Raw genomic sequence first — 19651 nt, forward strand, 5'->3', positions numbered from 1 at the left:
AGTCTATTTAATAAGCCTATTTAATAGACCTATTTAATAAGTCTAAGTTGCTGAAATAAGCCTATTTAATAAACCTATTTAATAGGCCTATTTAATAAGTCTAAGTTGCTGAAATAAGCCTATTTAATAAGCCTAAGTTTCTGAATGAGCCTATTTAATAAGCCTAAGTTGCTGAAATAAGCCTATTTAATAAGCCTAAGTTGCTGAACAAGCCTATTTAATAAGCCTAAGTTGCTGAAATAAGCCTTTTTAATCAGCGTAAGTTGCTGAAATAAGCCTATTTAATAAGCCCAAGTTGCTGAAATAAGCCTACTTAATTAGGCTATTTAATAAGCCTAAGTTGCTGAAATAAGCCTATTTAATAAGCGTAATTTGCTGAAATAAGGCTATTTAATAAGTCTAAGTTGCTGAAATAAGCCTATTTAATAAGCCTAAGTTGCTGAAATAAGCCTATTTAATAAGCCTGTTTAATAAGCCTAAGTTGCTGAAATAAGCCTATTTAATAAGCCTATTTAATAAGCCTATTTAATCGGCCTATTTAATAAGTCTAAGTTGCTGAAATAAGCCTATTTAATAAGCCTATATAATAGGCCTATTTAATAAGTCTAAGTTGCTGAAATAAGCCTATTTAATAAGCCTAAGTTGCTGAATGAGCCTATTTAATAAGCCTAAGTTGCTGAAATAAGCCTATTTAATAAGCCTATTTATTGAGCCTATTTAATAAGTCTATTTAATAAGCCTATTTAATAAGCCTATTTAATAAGTATTTAATGAGCCTATTTAATAAGTCTATTTAATAATCCTATTTAATAGGCCTTTTTTAATAAATCTAAGTTGCTGAAATAAGCCTATTTAATAAGCCTATTTAATAGGCCTATTTAATAAGTCTAAGTTGCTGAAATAAGCTTATTTAATAAGCCTAAGTTTCTGAATGAGCCTATTTAATAAGCCTAAGTTGCTGAAATAAGCCTATTAAATAAGCCTAAGTTGCTGAATAAGCCTATTTAATAAGCCTAAGTTGCTGAATAAACCTATTTAATAAGTCTAAGTTGCTGAAATAAGCATATTTAATAAGGCTATTTAATAAGCCTAAGTTGCTGAATAAGCCTATTTAATAAGGCTATTTAATGAGCCTAATTTGCTGAAATAAGACTATTTAATAAGCCTAAGTTTCTGAACTAAGCCTATTTTAAAAGGTATATTTAATAAGTCTAAGTTGCTGAAATAAACCTATTTAAAAATGCTATTTAATAAGCCTAAGTTGCTGAAATAAACCTGTTTAATAAGGCTATTTAATAAGAATAAGTTGCTGAAATAAGCTTATTTAATAAGCCTAAGTTGCTGAAATAAGCCTATTTAATAAGGCTCTTTAATAAGTCTAAGTTGCTGAAATAAACCTATTTAATAAGCCTAAGTTGCTAAAATAAGCCTATTTAATGAGGCTATTTAATACGTCTATTTAATAAGCCTATTTAATAAGCCTATTTAATAAGCTTATTTAATAAACCTATTTAATGAGTCTATTTAATAAGTCTATTTAATAAGTATTTAATGAGCCTATTTAATAAGCCTATTTATTGAGCCTATTTAATAAGCCTATTTATTGAGCCTATTTAATAAGCCTATTTATTGAACCTATTTAATAAGCCTATTTATTGAGCCTATTTAATAAGCCGATTTAATAAGTCTATTTAATAAGCCTATTTAATAAGCCTATTTATTGAGCCTATTTAATAAGCCTATTTAATAAGCCTATTTATTGAGCCTATTTAATAAGTCTATTTAATAAGCCTATTTAATAAGCCTATTTAATAAGTATTTAATTAGCCTATTTAATAAGTCTATTTAATAAGCCTATTTAATAGACCTATTTAATAAGTCTAAGTTGCTGAAATAAGCCTATTTAATAAACCTATTTAATAGGCCTATTTAATAAGTCTAAGTTGCTGAAATAAGCCTATTTAATAAGCCTAAGTTTCTGAATGAGCCTATTTAATAAGCCTAAGTTGCTGAAATAAGCCTATTTAATAAGCCTAAGTTGCTGAACAAGCCTATTTAATAAGCCTAAGTTGCTGAAATAAGCCTTTTTAATCAGCGTAAGTTGCTGAAATAAGCCTATTTAATAAGCCCAAGTTGCTGAAATAAGCCTACTTAATTAGGCTATTTAATAAGCCTAAGTTGCTGAAATAAGCCTATTTAATAAGCGTAATTTGCTGAAATAAGGCTATTTAATAAGTCTAAGTTGCTGAAATAAGCCTATTTAATAAGCCTAAGTTGCTGAAATAAGCCTATTTAATAAGCCTGTTTAATAAGCCTAAGTTGCTGAAATAAGCCTATTTAATAAGCCTATTTAATAAGCCTATTTAATCGGCCTATTTAATAAGTCTAAGTTGCTGAAATAAGCCTATTTAATAAGCCTATATAATAGGCCTATTTAATAAGTCTAAGTTGCTGAAATAAGCCTATTTAATAAGCCTAAGTTGCTGAATGAGCCTATTTAATAAGCCTAAGTTGCTGAAATAAGCCTAATTAATAAGCCTAAGTTGCTGAATAAGCCTATTTAATAAGCCTAAGTTGCTGAATAAACCTATTTAATAAGTCTAAGTTGCTGAAATAAGCCTATTTAATAAGGCTATTTAATAAGCCTAAGTTGCTGAATAAGCCTATTTAATAAGTCTAAGTTGCTGAAATAAGGCTATTTAATAAGCCTAAGTTGCTGAAATAAGGCTATTTAATAAGTTTAAGTTGCTGAAATAAGCCTATTTAATAAGCTTAAGTTGCTGAAATAAGCCTATTTAATAAGGCTATTTAATGAGCCTAAGTTGCTGATTTAAAAATGCTATTTAATAAGCCTAAATTGCTGAAATAAACCTGTTTAATAAGGCTATTTAATAAGCATAAGTTGCTGAAATAAGCTTATTTAATAAGCCTAAGTTGCTGAAATAAGCCTATTTAATAAGGCTATTTAATAAGTCTAAGTTGCTGAAATAAACCTATTTAATAAGCCTAAGTTGCTAAAATAAGCCTATTTAATGAGGCTATTTAATAAGTCTATTTAATAAGCCTATTTAATAAGCCTATTTAATAAGCCTATTTAATAAGCCTATTTAATAAACATATTTAATAAGTATTTAATGAGCCTTTTTAATAAGTCTATTTAATAAGCCTTTTTAATAAGCCTATTTAATAAGTCTATTTAATAAGCCTATTTAATAAGTCTATCTAATAAGTCTATTTAATAAGCCTATTTAATAAGTATTTAATGAGCCTATTTAATAAGCCTATTTATTGAGCCTATTTAATAAGCCTATTTATTGAGCCTATTTAATAAGCCTATTTATTGAGCCTATTTAATAAGCCTATTTATTGAGCCTATTTAATAAGCCTATTTAATAAGTCTATTTAATAAGCCTATTTAATAAGTATTTAATGAGCCTATTTAATAAGCCTATTTATTGAGCCTATTTAATAAGCCTATTTATTGAGCCTATTTAATAAGCCTATTTATTGAGCCTATTTAATAAGCCTATTTATTGAGCCTATTTAATAAGCCTATTTAATAAGTCTATTTAATAAGTCTATTTAATAAGCCTATTTAATAAGTATTTAATGTGCCTATTTAATGAGCCTATTTATTGAGCCTATTTAATAAGCCTATTTAATACGTCTATTTAATAAACCTATTTAATAAGCCTAATTAATAAGCCTATTTAATAAGCCTATTTATTGAGCCTATTTAATGAGTCTATTTAATAAGCCTGTTTAATAAGCATATTTAATAAGTATTGAATGAGCCTATTTAATAAGCCTAAGTTGCTGAATAAGCCTATTTAATAAGCCTAAGTTGCTGAAATAAGCCTATTTAATAAGCCTATTTGATAAGCCTAAGTTGCTGAATAAGCCTATTTTATAAGCCTAAGTTGCTGAAATAAGCCTATTTAATAAGTCTAAGTTGCTGAAATAAGGCTATTTAATAAGCCTAAGTTGCTGAAATAAGCCTATTTAATAAGCCTAAGTTGCTGAAATAAGGCTATTTAATAAGTGCAAGTTGCGGAAATAAGCCTATTTAATAAGCCTAAGTTGCTGAAATAAGTATATTTAATAAGAATAAGTTCCTGAAATAAGCCTATTTCATAAGTCTAAGTTGCTGAAATAACGCTATTTAATAAGTCTAAGTTGCTGAAATAAGCCTTTTTAATCAGCGTAAGTTGCTGAAATAAGCCTATTTAATAAGCCCAAGTTGCTGAAATAAGCCTACTTAATTAGGCTATTTAATAAGCCTAAGTTGCTGAAATAAGCCTATTTAATAAGCCTAAGTTGCTGAATAAGCCTATTTAATAAGCCTAAGTTGCTGAATAAACCTTTTTAATAAGTCTAAGTTGCTGAAATAAGCCTATTTAATAAGGCTATTTAATAAGCCTAAGTTGCTGAATAAGCCTATTTAATAAGTCTAAGTTGCTGAAATAAGGCTATTTAATAAGCCTAAGTTGCTGAAATAAGGCTATTTAATAAGTTTAAGTTGCTGAAATAAGCCTATTTAATAAGCCTAAGTTGCTGAAATAAGCCTATTTAATAAGGCTATTTAATGAGCCTAAGTTGCTGATTTAAAAATGCTATTTAATAAGCCTAAATTGCTGAAATAAACCTGTTTAATAAGGCTATTTAATAAGCATAAGTTGCTGAAATAAGCTTATTTAATAAGCCTAAGTTGCTGAAATAAGCCTATTTAATAAGGCTATTTAATAAGTCTAAGTTGCTGAAATAAACCTATTTAATAAGCCTAAGTTGCTAAAATAAGCCTATTTAATGAGGCTATTTAATAAGTCTATTTAATAAGCCTATTTAATAAGCCTATTTAATAAGCCTATTTAATAAGCCTATTTAAAACGCCTATTTAATAAACATATTTAATAAGTATTTAATGAGCCTTTTTAATAAGTCTATTTAATAAGCCTTTTTAATAAGCCTATTTAATAAGTCTATTTAATAAGCCTATTTAATAAGTCTATTTAATAAGTCTATTTAATAAGCCTATTTAATAAGTATTTAATGAGCCTATTTAATAAGCCTGTTTATTGAGCCTATTTAATAAGCCTATTTATTGAGCCTATTTAATAAGCCTATTTATTGAGCCTATTTAATAAGCCTATTTATTGAGCCTATTTAATAAGCCTATTTATTGAGCCTATTTAATAAGCCTATTTAATAAGTCTATTTAATAAGCCTATTTAATAAGTATTTAATGAGCCTATTTAATAAGTCTATTTAATAAGCCTATTTAATAGACCTATTTAATAAGTCTAAGTTGCTGAAATAAGCCTATTTAATAAGCCTATTTAATAGGCCTATTTAATAAGTCTAAGTTGCTGAAATAAGCCTATTTAATAAGCCTAAGTTTCTGAATGAGCCTATTTAATAAGCCTAAGTTGCTGAAATAAGCCTATTTAATAAGCCTAAGTTGCTGAACAAGCCTATTTAATAAGCCTAAGTTGCTGAAATAAGCCTTTTTAATCAGCGTAAGTTGCTGAAATAAGCCTATTTAATAAGCCCAAGTTGCTGAAATAAGCCTACTTAATTAGACTATTTAATAAGCCTAAGTTGCTGAAATAAGCCTATTTAATAAGCGTAATTTGCTAAAATAAGCCTATTTAAAGAGGCTATTTAATAATTCTATTTAATAAGCCTATTTAATAAGACTATTTAATACGCCTATTTAATAAACCTATTTAATAAGTATTTAATGAGCCTATTTAATAAGCTATTTAATAAGCCTTTTTAATAAGCCTATTTAATAAGCCTATTTAATAAGCCTATTTAATAAGTCTATTTAATAAGTCTATTTAATAATCCTATTTAATAAGTATTTAATGTGCCTATTTAATAAGCCTATTTATTGAGCCTATTTAATAAGCCTATTTATTGAGCCTATTTAATGAGCCTATTTATTGAGCCTATTTAATAAGAATATTTAATACGTCTATTTAATAAACCTATTTAATAAGCCTAATTAATAAGCCTATTTAATAAGTATTGAATGAGCCTATTTAATAAGCCTAAGTTGCTGAATAAGCCTATTTAATAAGCCTAAGTTGCTGAAATAAGCCTATTTAATAAGCCTATTTGATATGCCTAAGTTGCTGAATAAGCCTATTTTATAAGCCTAAGTTGCTGAAATAAGCCTATTTAATAAGTCTAAGTTGCTGAAATAAGGCTATTTAATAAGCCTAAGTTGCTGAAATAAGCCTATTTAATAAGCCTAAGTTGCTGAAATAAGGCTATTTAATAAGTGCAAGTTGCTGAAATAAGCCTATTTAATAAGCCTAAGTTGCTGAAATAAGTATATTTAATAAGAATAAGTTTCTGAAATAAGCCTATTTAATAAGTCTAAGTTGCTGAAATAAGGCTATTTAATAAGTCTAAGTTGCTGAAATAAGCCTTTTTAATCAGCGTAAGTTGCTGAAATAAGCCTATTTAATAAGCCCAAGTTGCTGAAATAAGCCTACTTAATTAGGCTATTTAATAAGCCTAAGTTGCTGAAATAAGCCTATTTAATAAGTGTAAGTTGCTGAAATAAGGCTATTTAATAAGTCTAAGTTGCTGAAATAAGCCTATTTAATAAGCCTAAGTTGCTGAAATAAGCCTATTTAATGAGCCTGTTTAATAAGCCTAAGTTGCTGAAATAAGCCTATTTAATAAGCCTATTTAATAAGCCTTTTTAATAGGCCTATTTAATAAGTCTAGTTGCTGAAATAAGCCTATTTAATAAGCCTATATAATAGGCCTATTTAATAAGTCTAAGTTGCTGAAATAAGCCTATTTAATAAGCCTAAGTTGCTGAATGAGCCTATTTAATAAGTCTAAGTTGCTGAAATAAGTCTATTTAATAAGCCTAAGTTGCTGAAATAAGGCTATTTAATACGCCTAAGTTGCTGAATAAACCTATTTAATAAGCCTAAGTTGCTGAAATAAGCCTATTTAATAAGGCTATTTAATGAGCCTAAGTTGCTGATTTAAAATGATATTTAATAAGCCTAAGTTACTGAAATAAACCTGTTTAATAAGGCTATTTAATAAGCATAAGTTGCTGAAATAAGCTTATTTAATAAGCCTAAGTTGCTGAAATAAGCCTATTTAATAAGGCTATTTAATAAGCCTAAGTTGCTGAAATAAACCTATTTAATAACCTTACGTTGCTAAAATAAGCCTATTTAATGAGGCTATTTAATAAGTCTATTTAATAAGTCTATTTAATAAGCCTATTTAATAAGTATTTAATGAGCCTATTTAATAAGTCTATTTAATAAGCCTATTTAATAGACCTATTTAATAAGTCTAAGTTGCTGAAATAAGCCTATTTAATAAGCCTATTTAATAGGCCTATTTAATAAGTCTAAGTTGCTGAAATAAGCCTATTTAATAAGCCTAAGTTTCTGAATGAGCCTATTTAATAAGCCTAAGTTGCTGAAATAAGCCTATTTAATAAGCCTAAGTTGCTGAACAAGCCTATTTAATAAGCCTAAGTTGCTGAAATAAGCCTTTTTAATCAGCGTAAGTTGCTGAAATAAGCCTATTTAATAAGCCCAAGTTGCTGAAATAAGCCTACTTAATTAAACTATTTAATAAGCCTAAGTTGCTGAAATAAGCCTATTTAATAAGCGTAATTTGCTAAAATAAGCCTATTTAAAGAGGCTATTTAATAATTCTATTTAATAAGCCTATTTAATAAGACTATTTAATACGCCTATTTAATAAACCTATTTAATAAGTATTTAATGAGCCTATTTAATAAGCTATTTAATAAGCCTTTTTAATAAGCCTATTTAATAAGCCTATTTAATAAGCCTATTTAATAAGTCTATTTAATAAGTCTATTTAATAATCCTATTTAATAAGTATTTAATGTGCCTATTTAATAAGCCTATTTATTGAGCCTATTTAATAAGCCTATTTATTGAGCCTATTTAATGAGCCTATTTATTGAGCCTATTTAATAAGAATATTTAATACGTCTATTTAATAAACCTATTTAATAAGCCTAATTAATAAGCCTATTTAATAAGTATTGAATGAGCCTATTTAATAAGCCTAAGTTGCTGAATAAGCCTATTTAATAAGCCTAAGTTGCTGAAATAAGCCTATTTAATAAGCCTATTTGATATGCCTAAGTTGCTGAATAAGCCTATTTTATAAGCCTAAGTTGCTGAAATAAGCCTATTTAATAAGTCTAAGTTGCTGAAATAAGGCTATTTAATAAGCCTAAGTTGCTGAAATAAGCCTATTTAATAAGCCTAAGTTGCTGAAATAAGGCTATTTAATAAGTGCAAGTTGCTGAAATAAGCCTATTTAATAAGCCTAAGTTGCTGAAATAAGTATATTTAATAAGAATAAGTTTCTGAAATAAGCCTATTTAATAAGTCTAAGTTGCTGAAATAAGGCTATTTAATAAGTCTAAGTTGCTGAAATAAGCCTTTTTAATCAGCGTAAGTTGCTGAAATAAGCCTATTTAATAAGCCCAAGTTGCTGAAATAAGCCTACTTAATTAGGCTATTTAATAAGCCTAAGTTGCTGAAATAAGCCTATTTAATAAGTGTAAGTTGCTAAAATAAGGCTATTTAATAAGTCTAAGTTGCTGAAATAAGCCTATTTAATAAGCCTAAGTTGCTGAAATAAGCCTATTTAATGAGCCTGTTTAATAAGCCTAAGTTGCTGAAATAAGCCTATTTAATAAGCCTATTTAATAAGCCTTTTTAATAGGCCTATTTAATAAGTCTAGTTGCTGAAATAAGCCTATTTAATAAGCCTATATAATAGGCCTATTTAATAAGTCTAAGTTGCTGAAATAAGCCTATTTAATAAGCCTAAGTTGCTGAATGAGCCTATTTAATAAGTCTAAGTTGCTGAAATAAGTCTATTTAATAAGCCTAAGTTGCTGAAATAAGGCTATTTAATACGCCTAAGTTGCTGAATAAACCTATTTAATAAGCCTAAGTTGCTGAAATAAGCCTATTTAATAAGGCTATTTAATGAGCCTAAGTTGCTGATTTAAAATGATATTTAATAAGCCTAAGTTACTGAAATAAACCTGTTTAATAAGGCTATTTAATAAGCATAAGTTGCTGAAATAAGCTTATTTAATAAGCCTAAGTTGCTGAAATAAGCCTATTTAATAAGGCTATTTAATAAGCCTAAGTTGCTGAAATAAACCTATTTAATAACCTTACGTTGCTAAAATAAGCCTATTTAATGAGGCTATTTAATAAGTCTATTTAATAAGTCTATTTAATAAGCCTATTTAATAAGTATTTAATGAGCCTATTTAATAAGTCTATTTAATAAGCCTATTTAATAGACCTATTTAATAAGTCTAAGTTGCTGAAATAAGCCTATTTAATAAGCCTATTTAATAGGCCTATTTAATAAGTCTAAGTTGCTGAAATAAGCCTATTTAATAAGCCTAAGTTTCTGAATGAGCCTATTTAATAAGCCTAAGTTGCTGAAATAAGCCTATTTAATAAGCCTAAGTTGCTGAACAAGCCTATTTAATAAGCCTAAGTTGCTGAAATAAGCCTTTTTAATCAGCGTAAGTTGCTGAAATAAGCCTATTTAATAAGCCCAAGTTGCTGAAATAAGCCTACTTAATTAGACTATTTAATAAGCCTAAGTTGCTGAAATAAGCCTATTTAATAAGCGTAATTTGCTAAAATAAGCCTATTTAAAGAGGCTATTTAATAATTCTATTTAATAAGCCTATTTAATAAGCCTATTTAATAAGCCTATTTAATACGCCTATTTAATAAACCTATTTAATAAGTATTTAATGAGCCTATTTAATAAGCTATTTAATAAGCCTTTTTAATAAGCCTATTTAATAAGCCTATTTAATAAGCCTATTTAATAAGTTTATTTAATAAGTCTATTTAATAAGCCTATTTAATAAGTATTTAATGTGCCTATTTAATAAGCCTATTTATTGAGCCTATTTAATAAGCCTATTTATTGAGCCTATTTAATGAGCCTATTTATTGAGCCTATTTAATAAGCCTATTTAATACGTCTATTTAATAAACCTATTTAATAAGCCTAATTAATAAGCCTATTTAATAAGTATTGAATGAGCCTTTTTAATAAGCCTAAGTTGCTGAATAAGCCTATTTAATAAGCCTAAGTTGCTGAAATAAGCCTATTTAATAAGCCTATTTGATAAGCCTAAGTTGCTGAATAAGCCTATTTTATAAGCCTAAGTTGCTGAAATAAGCCTATTTAATAAGTCTAAGTTGCTGAAATAAGGCTATTTAATAAGCCTAAGTTGCTGAAATAAGCCTATTTAATAAGCCTAAGTTGCTGAAATAAGGCTATTTAATAAGTGCAAGTTGCTGAAATAAGCCTATTTAATAAGCCTAAGTTGCTGAAATAAGTATATTTAATAAGAATAAGTTCCTGAAATAAGCCTATTTAATAAGTCTAAGTTGCTGAAATAAGGCTATTTAATAAGTCTAAGTTGCTGAAATAAGCCTTTTTAATCAGCGTAAGTTGCTGAAATAAGCCTATTTAATAAGCCCAAGTTGCTGAAATAAGCCTACTTAATTAGGCTATTTAATAAGCCTAAGTTGCTGAAATAAGCCTATTTAATAAGTGTAAGTTGCTGAAATAAGGCTATTTAATAAGTCTAAGTTGCTGAAATAAGCCTATTTAATAAGCCTAAGTTGCTGAAATAAGCCTATTTAATGAGCCTGTTTAATAAGCCTAAGTTGCTGAAATAAGCCTATTTAATAAGCCTATTTAATAAGCCTTTTTAATAGGCCTATTTAATAAGTCTAGTTGCTGAAATAGGCCTATTTAATAAGCCTATATAATAGGCCTATTTAATAAGTCTAAGTTGCTGAAATAAGCCTATTTAATAAGCTTAAGTTGCTGAATGAGCCTATTTAATAAGCATAAGTTGCTGAAATAAGCTTATTTAATAAGCCTAAGTTTCTGAAATAAGCCTATTTAATAAGGCTATTTAATAAGCCTAAGTTGCTGAAATAAACCTATTTAATAACCTTACGTTGCTAAAATAAGCCTATTTAATGAGGCTATTTAATAAGTCTATTTAATAAGCCTATTTAATAAGCCTATTTAATAAGCCTATTTAATAAGCCTATTTAATAAGCCTTTTTAATAGGCCTATTTAATAAGTCTAGTTGCTGAAATAAGCCTATTGAATAAGCCTATATAATAGGCCTATTTAATAAGTCTAAGTTGCTGAAATAAGCCTATTTAATAAGCCTAAGTTGCTGAATGAGCCTATTTAATAAGTCTAAGTTGCTGAAATAAGTCTATTTAATAAGCCTAAGTTGCTGAAATAAGGCTATTTAATACGCCTAAGTTGCTGAATAAACCTATTTAATAAGCCTAAGTTGCTGAAATAAGCCTATTTAATAAGGCTATTTAGTGAGCCTAAGTTGCTGATTTAAAATGCTATTTAATAAGCCTAAGTTGCTGAAATAAACCTGTTTAATAAGGCTATTTAATAAGCATAAGTTGCTGAAATAAGCTTATTTAATAAGCCTAAGTTGCTGAAATAAGCCTATTTAATAAGGCTATTTAATAAGCCTAAGTTGCTGAAATAAACCTATTTAATAACCTTACGTTGCTAAAATAAGCCTATTTAATGAGGCTATTTAATAAGTCTATTTAATAAGCCTATTTAATAAGCCTATTTAATAAGCCTATTTAATAAGCATATTTAATAAGTATTTAATGAGCCTTTTAATAAGTCTATTTAATAAGCCTTTTTAATAAGCCTATTTAATAAGTCTATTTAATAAGCCTATTTAATAAGTCTATTTAATAAGTCTATTTAATAAGCCTATTTAATAAGTATTTAATGGGCCTATTTAATAAGCCTATTTATTGTGCCTATTTAATAAGCCTATTTATTGAGCCTATTTAATATGCCTATTTATTGAGCCTATTTAATAAGCCTATTTATTGAGCCTATTTAATAAGCCTATTTAATAAATCTATTTAATAAGCCTATTTAATAAGCCTATTTATTGAGCCTATTTAATAAGCCTATTTAATAAGCCTATTTATTGAGCCTATTTAATAAGTCTATTTAATAAGCCTATTTAATAAGCCTATTTAATAAGTATTTAATGAGCCTATTTAATAAGTCTATTTAATAAGCCTATTTAATAGACCTATTTAATAAGTCTAAGTTGCTGAAATAATCCTATTTAATAAACCTATTTAATAGGCCTATTTAATAAGTCTAAGTTGCTGAAATAAGCCTATTTAATAAGCCTAAGTTTCTGAATGAGCCTATTTAATAAGCCTAAGTTGCTGAAATAAGCCTATTTAATAAGACTAAGTTGCTGAACAAGCCTATTTAATAAGCCTAAGTTGCTGAAATAAGCCTTTTTAATCAGCGTAAGTTGCTGAAATAAGCCTATTTAATAAGCCCAAGTTGCTGAAATGAGCCTACTTAATTAGGCTATTTAATAAGCCTAAGTTGCTGAAATAAGCCTATTTAATAAGCGTAATTTGCTGAAATAAGGCTATTTAATAAGTCTAAGTTGCTGAAATAAGCCTATTTAATAAGCCTAAGTTGCTGAAATAAGCCTATTTAATAAGCCTGCTTAATAAGCCTAAGTTGCTGAAATAAGCCTATTTAATAAGCCTATTTAATAAGCCTATTTAATAGGCCTATTTAATAAGTCTAAGTTGCTGAAATAAGCCTATTTAATAAGCCTATATAATAGGCCTATTTAATAAGTCTAAGTTGCTGAAATAAGCCTATTTAATAAGCCTAAGTTGCTGAATGAGCCTATTTAATAAGCCTAAGTTGCTGAAATAAGCCTATTTAATAAGCCTAAGTTGCTGAATAAGCCTATTTAATAAGCCTAAGTTGCTGAAATAAGCCTATTTAATAAGGCTATTTAATAAGCCTAAGTTGCTGAATAAGCCTATTTAATAAGTCTAAGTTGCTGAAATAAGGCTATTTAATAAGCCTAAGTTGCTGAAATAAGGCTATTTAATAAGTTTACGTTGCTGAAATAAGCCTATTTAATAAGCCTAAGTTGCTGAAATAAGCCTATTTAATAAGGCTATTTAATGAGAGTAAGTTGCTGATTTAAAAATGCTATTTAATAAGCCTAAGTTGCTGAAATAAACCTGTTTAATAAGGCTATTTAATAAGCATAAGTTACTGAAATAAGCTTATTTAATAAGCCTAAGTTGCTGAAATAATCCTATTTAATAAGGCTATTTAATAAGTCTAAGTTGCTGAAATAAACCTATTTAATAAGCCTAAGTTGCTAAAATAAGCCTATTTAATGAGGCTATTTAATAAGTCTATTTAATAAGCCTATTTAATAAGCCTATTTCATAAGCCTATTTATTAAGCCTATTTAATACGCCTATTTAATAAACATATTTAATAAATATTTAATGAGCCTTTTTAATAAGTCTATTTAATAAGCCTTTTTAATAAGCCTATTTATTGAGCCTATTTAATAAGCCTATTTAATAAGCCTATTTAATAAGTATTTAATGAGCCTATTTAATTAATAAGTCTAAGTTGCTGAAATAAGCCTATTTAATAAGCCTAAGTTTCTGAATGAGCCTATTTAATAAGTCTAAGTTGCTGAAATAAGCCTATTTAATAAGCCTAAGTTGCTGAACAAGCATATTTAATAAGCCTAATTTGCTGCAATAAGCCTTTTTAATCAGCGTAAGTTGCTGAAATAAGCCTATTTAATAAGCCCAAGTTGCTGAAATAAGCCTACTTAATTAGGCTATTTAATAAGCCTAAGTTGCTGAAATAAGCCTATTTAATAAGCGTAATTTGCTGAAATAAGGCTATTTAATAAGTATAAGTTGCTGAAATAAGCCTATTTAATACGCCTAAGTTGATGAAATAAGCCTATTTAATAAGCCTGTTTAATAAGCCTAAGTTGCTGAAATAAGCCTACTTAATAAGCCTATTTAATAAGCCTATTTAATAGGCCTATTTAATAAGTCTAAGTTGCTGAAATAAGCCTATTTAATAAGCCTATTTAATAGGCCTATTTAATAAATCTAAGTTGCTGAAATAAGCCTATTTAATAAGCCTAAGTTGCTGAATGAGCCTATTTAATAAGCCTAAGTTGCTGAAATAAGCCTATTTAATAAGCCTAAGTTGCTGATTAAGCCTATTTAATAAGCCTAAGTTGCTGAATAAACCTATTTAATATGTCTAAGTTGCTGAAATAAGCTTATTTAATAAGGCTATTTAATAAGCCTAAGTTGCTGAATAAACCTATTTAATAAGCCTAAGTTGCTAAAATAAGCCTATTTAATTAGGCTATTTAATGAGTCTATTTAATAAGCCTATTTAATAAGCCTATTTAATAAGCCTATTTAATACGCCTATTTAATAAACATATTTAATAAGTATTTAATGAGCCTATTTAATAAGTCTATTTAATAAGCCTTTTTAATAAGCCTATTTAATAAGTCTATTTAATAAGCCTATTTAATAAGTCTATTTAATAAGTCTATTTAATAAGCCTATTTAATAAGTATTTAATGAGCCTATTTAATAAGCCTATTTATTGGGCCTATTTAATAAGCCTATTTATTGAGCCTATTTAATGAGCCTATTTATTGAGCCTATTTAATAAGCCTATTTATTGAGCCTATTTAATAAGCCTATTTAATAAGTCTATTTAATAAGCCTATTTAATAAGCCTATTTAATAAGCCTATTTATTGAGACTATTTAATAAGCCTATTTATTGAGCCTATTTAATAAGTCTATTTAATATGCCTATTTAATAAGCCTATTTAATAAGTATTTAATGAGCCTATTTAATAAGTCTATTCAATAAGCCTATTTAATAGGCCTATTTAATAAGTCTAAGTTGCTGAAATAAGCCTATTTAATAAGCCTATTTAATAGGCCTATTTAATAAGTCTAAGTTGCTGAAATAAGTCTATTTAATAAGCCTAAGTTTCTGAATGAGCCTATTTAATAAGCCTAAGATGCTGAATTAAGCCTATTTAATAAGCCTAAGTTGCTGAATAAGCCTATTTAATAAGCCTAAGTTGCTGAATAAACCTATTTAATAAGTCTAAGTTGCTGAAATAAGCCTATTTAATAAGGCTATTTAATAAGCCTAAGTTGCTGAAATAAGCCTATTTAATAAGGCTATTTAATGAGCCTAAGTTGCTGAAATAAGACTATTTAATAAACCTAAGTTTCTGAACGAAGCCTATTTAAAAAGGCATATTTAATAAGTCTAAGTTGCTGAAATAAACCTATTTAATAAGCCTAAGTTGCTAAAATAAGCCTATTTAATGAGGCTATTTAGTAAGTCTATTTAATAAGCCTATTTAATAAGCCTAATTAATAAGCCTATTTAATAAGCCTATTTAATACGGCTATTTAATAAACATATTTAATAAGTCTATTTAATAAATCTATTTAATAAGCCTATTTAATAAGTATTTAATGAGCCTATTTAATAAGCCTATTTATTGAGCCTATTTAATAAGCCTATTTATTGAGCCTATTTAATAAGCCTATTTATTGAGCCTATTTAATAAGCCTATTTATTGAGCCTATTTAATAAGCCGATTTAATAAGTCTATTTATTAAGCCTATTTAATAAGCCTATTTAATAAGCCTATTTATTGAGCCTATTTAATAAGTCTCTTTAATAAGCCTATTTATTGAGCCTATTTAATAAGTCTATTTAATAAGCCTATTTAATAAGCCTATTTAATAAGTATTTAATGAGCCTATTTAATAAGTCTATTTAATAAGCCTATTTAATAGGCCTATTTAATAAGTCTAAGTTGCTGAAATAAGCCTATTTAATAAGCCTAAGTTGCTGAATAAGCCTATTTAATAAGCCTAAGTTGCTGAAATAAGCTTTTTTAATCAGCGTAAGTTGCTGAAATAAGCCTATTTAATAAGCCCAAGTTGCTGAAATAAGCCTACTTAATTAGGCTATTTAATACGCCTAAGTTGCTGAAATAAGCCTATTTAATAAGCGTAATTTGCTAAAATAAGCCTATTTAATGAGGCTATTTAATAAGTCTATTTAATAAGCCTATTTAATAAGCCTATTTAATAAGCCTATTTAATACGCCTATTTAATAAACCTATTTAATAAGTATTTAATGAGCCTATTTAATAAGCTATTTAATAAGCCTATTTAATAAACCTATTTAATAAGTATTTAATGAGCCTATTTAATAAGCTATTTAATAAGCCTTTTTAATAAGCCTATTTAATAAGCCTAATTAATAAGCCTATTTAATAAGTCTATTTAATACGTCTATTTAATAAGCCTATTTAATAAGTATTTAATGTGCCTATTTAATAAGCCTATTTATTTAGCCTATTTAATAAGCCTATTTATTGAGCCTATTTAATGAGCCTATTTATTGAGCCTATTTAATAAGCCTATTTAATACGTCTATTTAATAAACCTATTTAATAAGCCTAATTAATAAGCCTATTTAATAAGCCTATTTATTGAGCCTATTTAATGAGTCTATTTAATAAGCCTGTTTAATAAGCCTATTTAATAAGTATTGAATGAGCCTATTTAATAAGCCTAAGTTGCTGAACAAGCATATTTAATAAGCCTAATTTTCTGCAATAAGCCTTTTTAATCAGCGTAAGTTGCTGAAATAAGCCTATTTAATATGCCCAAGTTGCTGAAATAAGCCTACTTAATTAGGCTATTTAATAAGCCTAAGTTGCTGAAATAAGCCTATTTAATAAGCGTAATTTGCTGAAATAAGGCTATTTAATAAGTATAAGTTGCTGAAATAAGCCTATTTAATAAGCCTGTTTAATAAGCCTAAGTTGCTGAAATAAGCCTACTTAATAAGCCTATTTAATAAGCCTATTTAATAGGCCTATTTAATAAGTCTAAGTTGCTGAAATAAGCCTATTTAATAAGCCTATTTAATAGGCCTATTTAATAAGTCTAAGTTGATGAAATAAGCCTATTTAATAAGCCTAAGTTGCTGAATGAGCCTATTTAATAAGCCTAAGTTCCTGAAATAAGCCTATTTAATAAGCCTAAGTTGCTGATTAAGCCTATTTAATAAGCCTAAGTTGCTGAATAAACCTATTTAATAAGTCTAAGTTGCTGAAATAAGCTTATTTAATAAGGCTATTTAATAAGCCTAAGTTGCTGAATAAACCTATTTAATAAGCCTAAGTTGCTGAAATAAGGCTATTTAATAAGGCTATTTAATAAGTCTAAGTTGCTGAAATAAACCTATTTAATAAGCCTAAGTTGCTAAAATAAGCCTATTTAATTAGGCTATTTAATAAGTCTATTTAATAAGCCTATTTAATAAGCCTATTTAATAAGCCTATTTAATAAGCCTATTTAATACGCCTATTTAATAAACATATTTAATAAGTATTTAATGAGCCTATTTAATAAGTCTATTTAATAAGCCTTTTTAATAAGCCTATTTAATAAGTCTATTTAATAAGCCTATTTAATAAGTCTATTTAATAAGTCTATTTAATAAGCCTATTTAATAAGTATTTAATGAGCCTATTTAATAAGCCTATTTATTGGGCCTATTTAATAAGCCTATTTATTGAGCCTATTTAATGAGCCTATTTATTGAGCCTATTTAATAAGCCTATTTATTGAGCCTATTTAATAAGCCTATTTAATAAGTCTATTTAATAAGCCTATTTAATAAGCCTATTTATTGAGCCTATTTAATGAGCCTATTTATTGAGCCTATTTAATAAGCCTATTTATTGAGCCTATTTAATAAGTCTATTTAATATGCCTATTTAATAAGCCTATTTAATAAGTATTTAATGAGCCTATTTAGTAAGTCTATTCAATAAGCCTATTTAATAGGCCTATTTAATAAGTCTAAGTTGCTGAAATAAGCCTATTTAATAAGCCTATTTAATAGGCCTATTTAATAAGTCTAAGTTGCTGAAATAAGTCTATTTAATAAGCCTAAGTTTCTGAATGAGCCTATTTAATAAGCCTAAGATGCTGAAATGAGCCTATTTAATAAGCCTAAGTTGCTGAATAAGCCTATTTAATAAGCCTAAGTTGCTGAATAAACCTATTTAATAAGTCTAAGTTGCTGAAATAAGCCTATTTAATAAGGCTATTTAATAAGCCTAAGTTGCTGAAATAAGCCTATTTAATAAGGCTATTTAATGAGCCTAAGTTGCTGAAATAAGACTATTTAATAAACCTAAGTTTCTGAACTAAGCCTATTTAAAAAGGCATATTTAATAAGTCTAAGTTGCTGAAATAAACCTATTTAATAAGCCTAAGTTCCTAAAATAAGCCTATTTAATGAGGCTATTTAGTAAGTCTATTTAATAAGCCTATTTAATAAGCCTAATTAATAAGCCTATTTAATAAGCCTATTTAATACGCCTATTTAATAAACATATTTAATAAGTCTATTTAATAAGTCTATTTAATAAGCCTATTTAATAAGTATTTAATGAGCCTATTTAATAAGCCTATTTATTGAGCCTATTTAATAAGCCTATTTATTGAGCCTATTTAATAAGCCTATTTATTGAGCCTATTTAATAAGCCTATTTATTGAGCCTATTTAATAAGCCGATTTAATAAGTCTATTTATTAAGCCTATTTAATAAGCCTATTTAATAAGCCTATTTATTGAGCCTATTTAATAAGCCTCTTTAATAAGCCTATTTATTGAGCCTATTTAATAAGTCTATTTAATAAGCCTATTTAATAAGCCTATTTAATAAGTATTTAATGAGCCTATTTAATAAGTCTATTTAATAAGCCTATTTAATAGGCCTATTTAATAAGTCTAAGTTGCTGAAATAAGCCTATTTAATAAGCCTAAGTTGCTGAATAAGCCTATTTAATAAGCCTAAGTTGCTGAAATAAGCCTTTTTAATCAGCGTAAGTTGCTGAAATAAGCCTATTTAATAAGCCCAAGTTGCTGAAATAAGCCTACTTAATTAGGCTATTTAATAAGCCTAAGTTGCTGAAATAAGCCTATTTAATAAGCGTAATTTGCTAAAATAAGCCTATTTAATGAGGCTATTTAATAAGTCTATTTAATAAGCCTATTTAATAAGCCTATTTAATAAGCCTATTTAATACGCCTATTTAATAAACCTATTTAATAAGTATTTAATGAGCCTATTTAATAAGCTATTTAATAAGCCTTTTTAATAAGCCTATTTAATAAGCCTATTTAATAAGCCTATTTAATAAGTCTATTTAATAAGTCTATTTAATAAGCCTATTTAATAAGTATTTAATGTGCCTATTTAATAAGCCTATTTATTTAGCCTATTTAATAAGCCTATTTATTGAGCCTATTTAATGAGCCTATTTATTGAGCCTATTTAATAAGCCTATTTAATACGTCTATTTAATAAACCTATTTAATAAGCCTAATTAATAAGCCTATTTAATAAGCCTATTTACTGAGCCTATTTAATGAGTCTATTTAATAAGCCTGTTTAATAAGCCTATTTAATAAGTATTGAATGAGCCTATTTAATAAGCCTAAGTTGCTGAATAAGCCTATTTAATAAGCCTAAGTTGCTGAAATAAGCCTATTTAATAAGCCTATTTGATAAGCCTAAGTTGCTGAATAAGCCTATTTTATACGCCTAAGTT

This window comes from Petromyzon marinus, unplaced genomic scaffold (genome assembly GCF_048934315.1).
Source record: "Petromyzon marinus isolate PM22_M1 ecotype Great Lakes invasive population unplaced genomic scaffold, UKy_Petmar_22M1.pri1.0 PM_G_Scaffold_4, whole genome shotgun sequence".
NCBI lineage: Eukaryota > Metazoa > Chordata > Hyperoartia > Petromyzontiformes > Petromyzontidae > Petromyzon > Petromyzon marinus.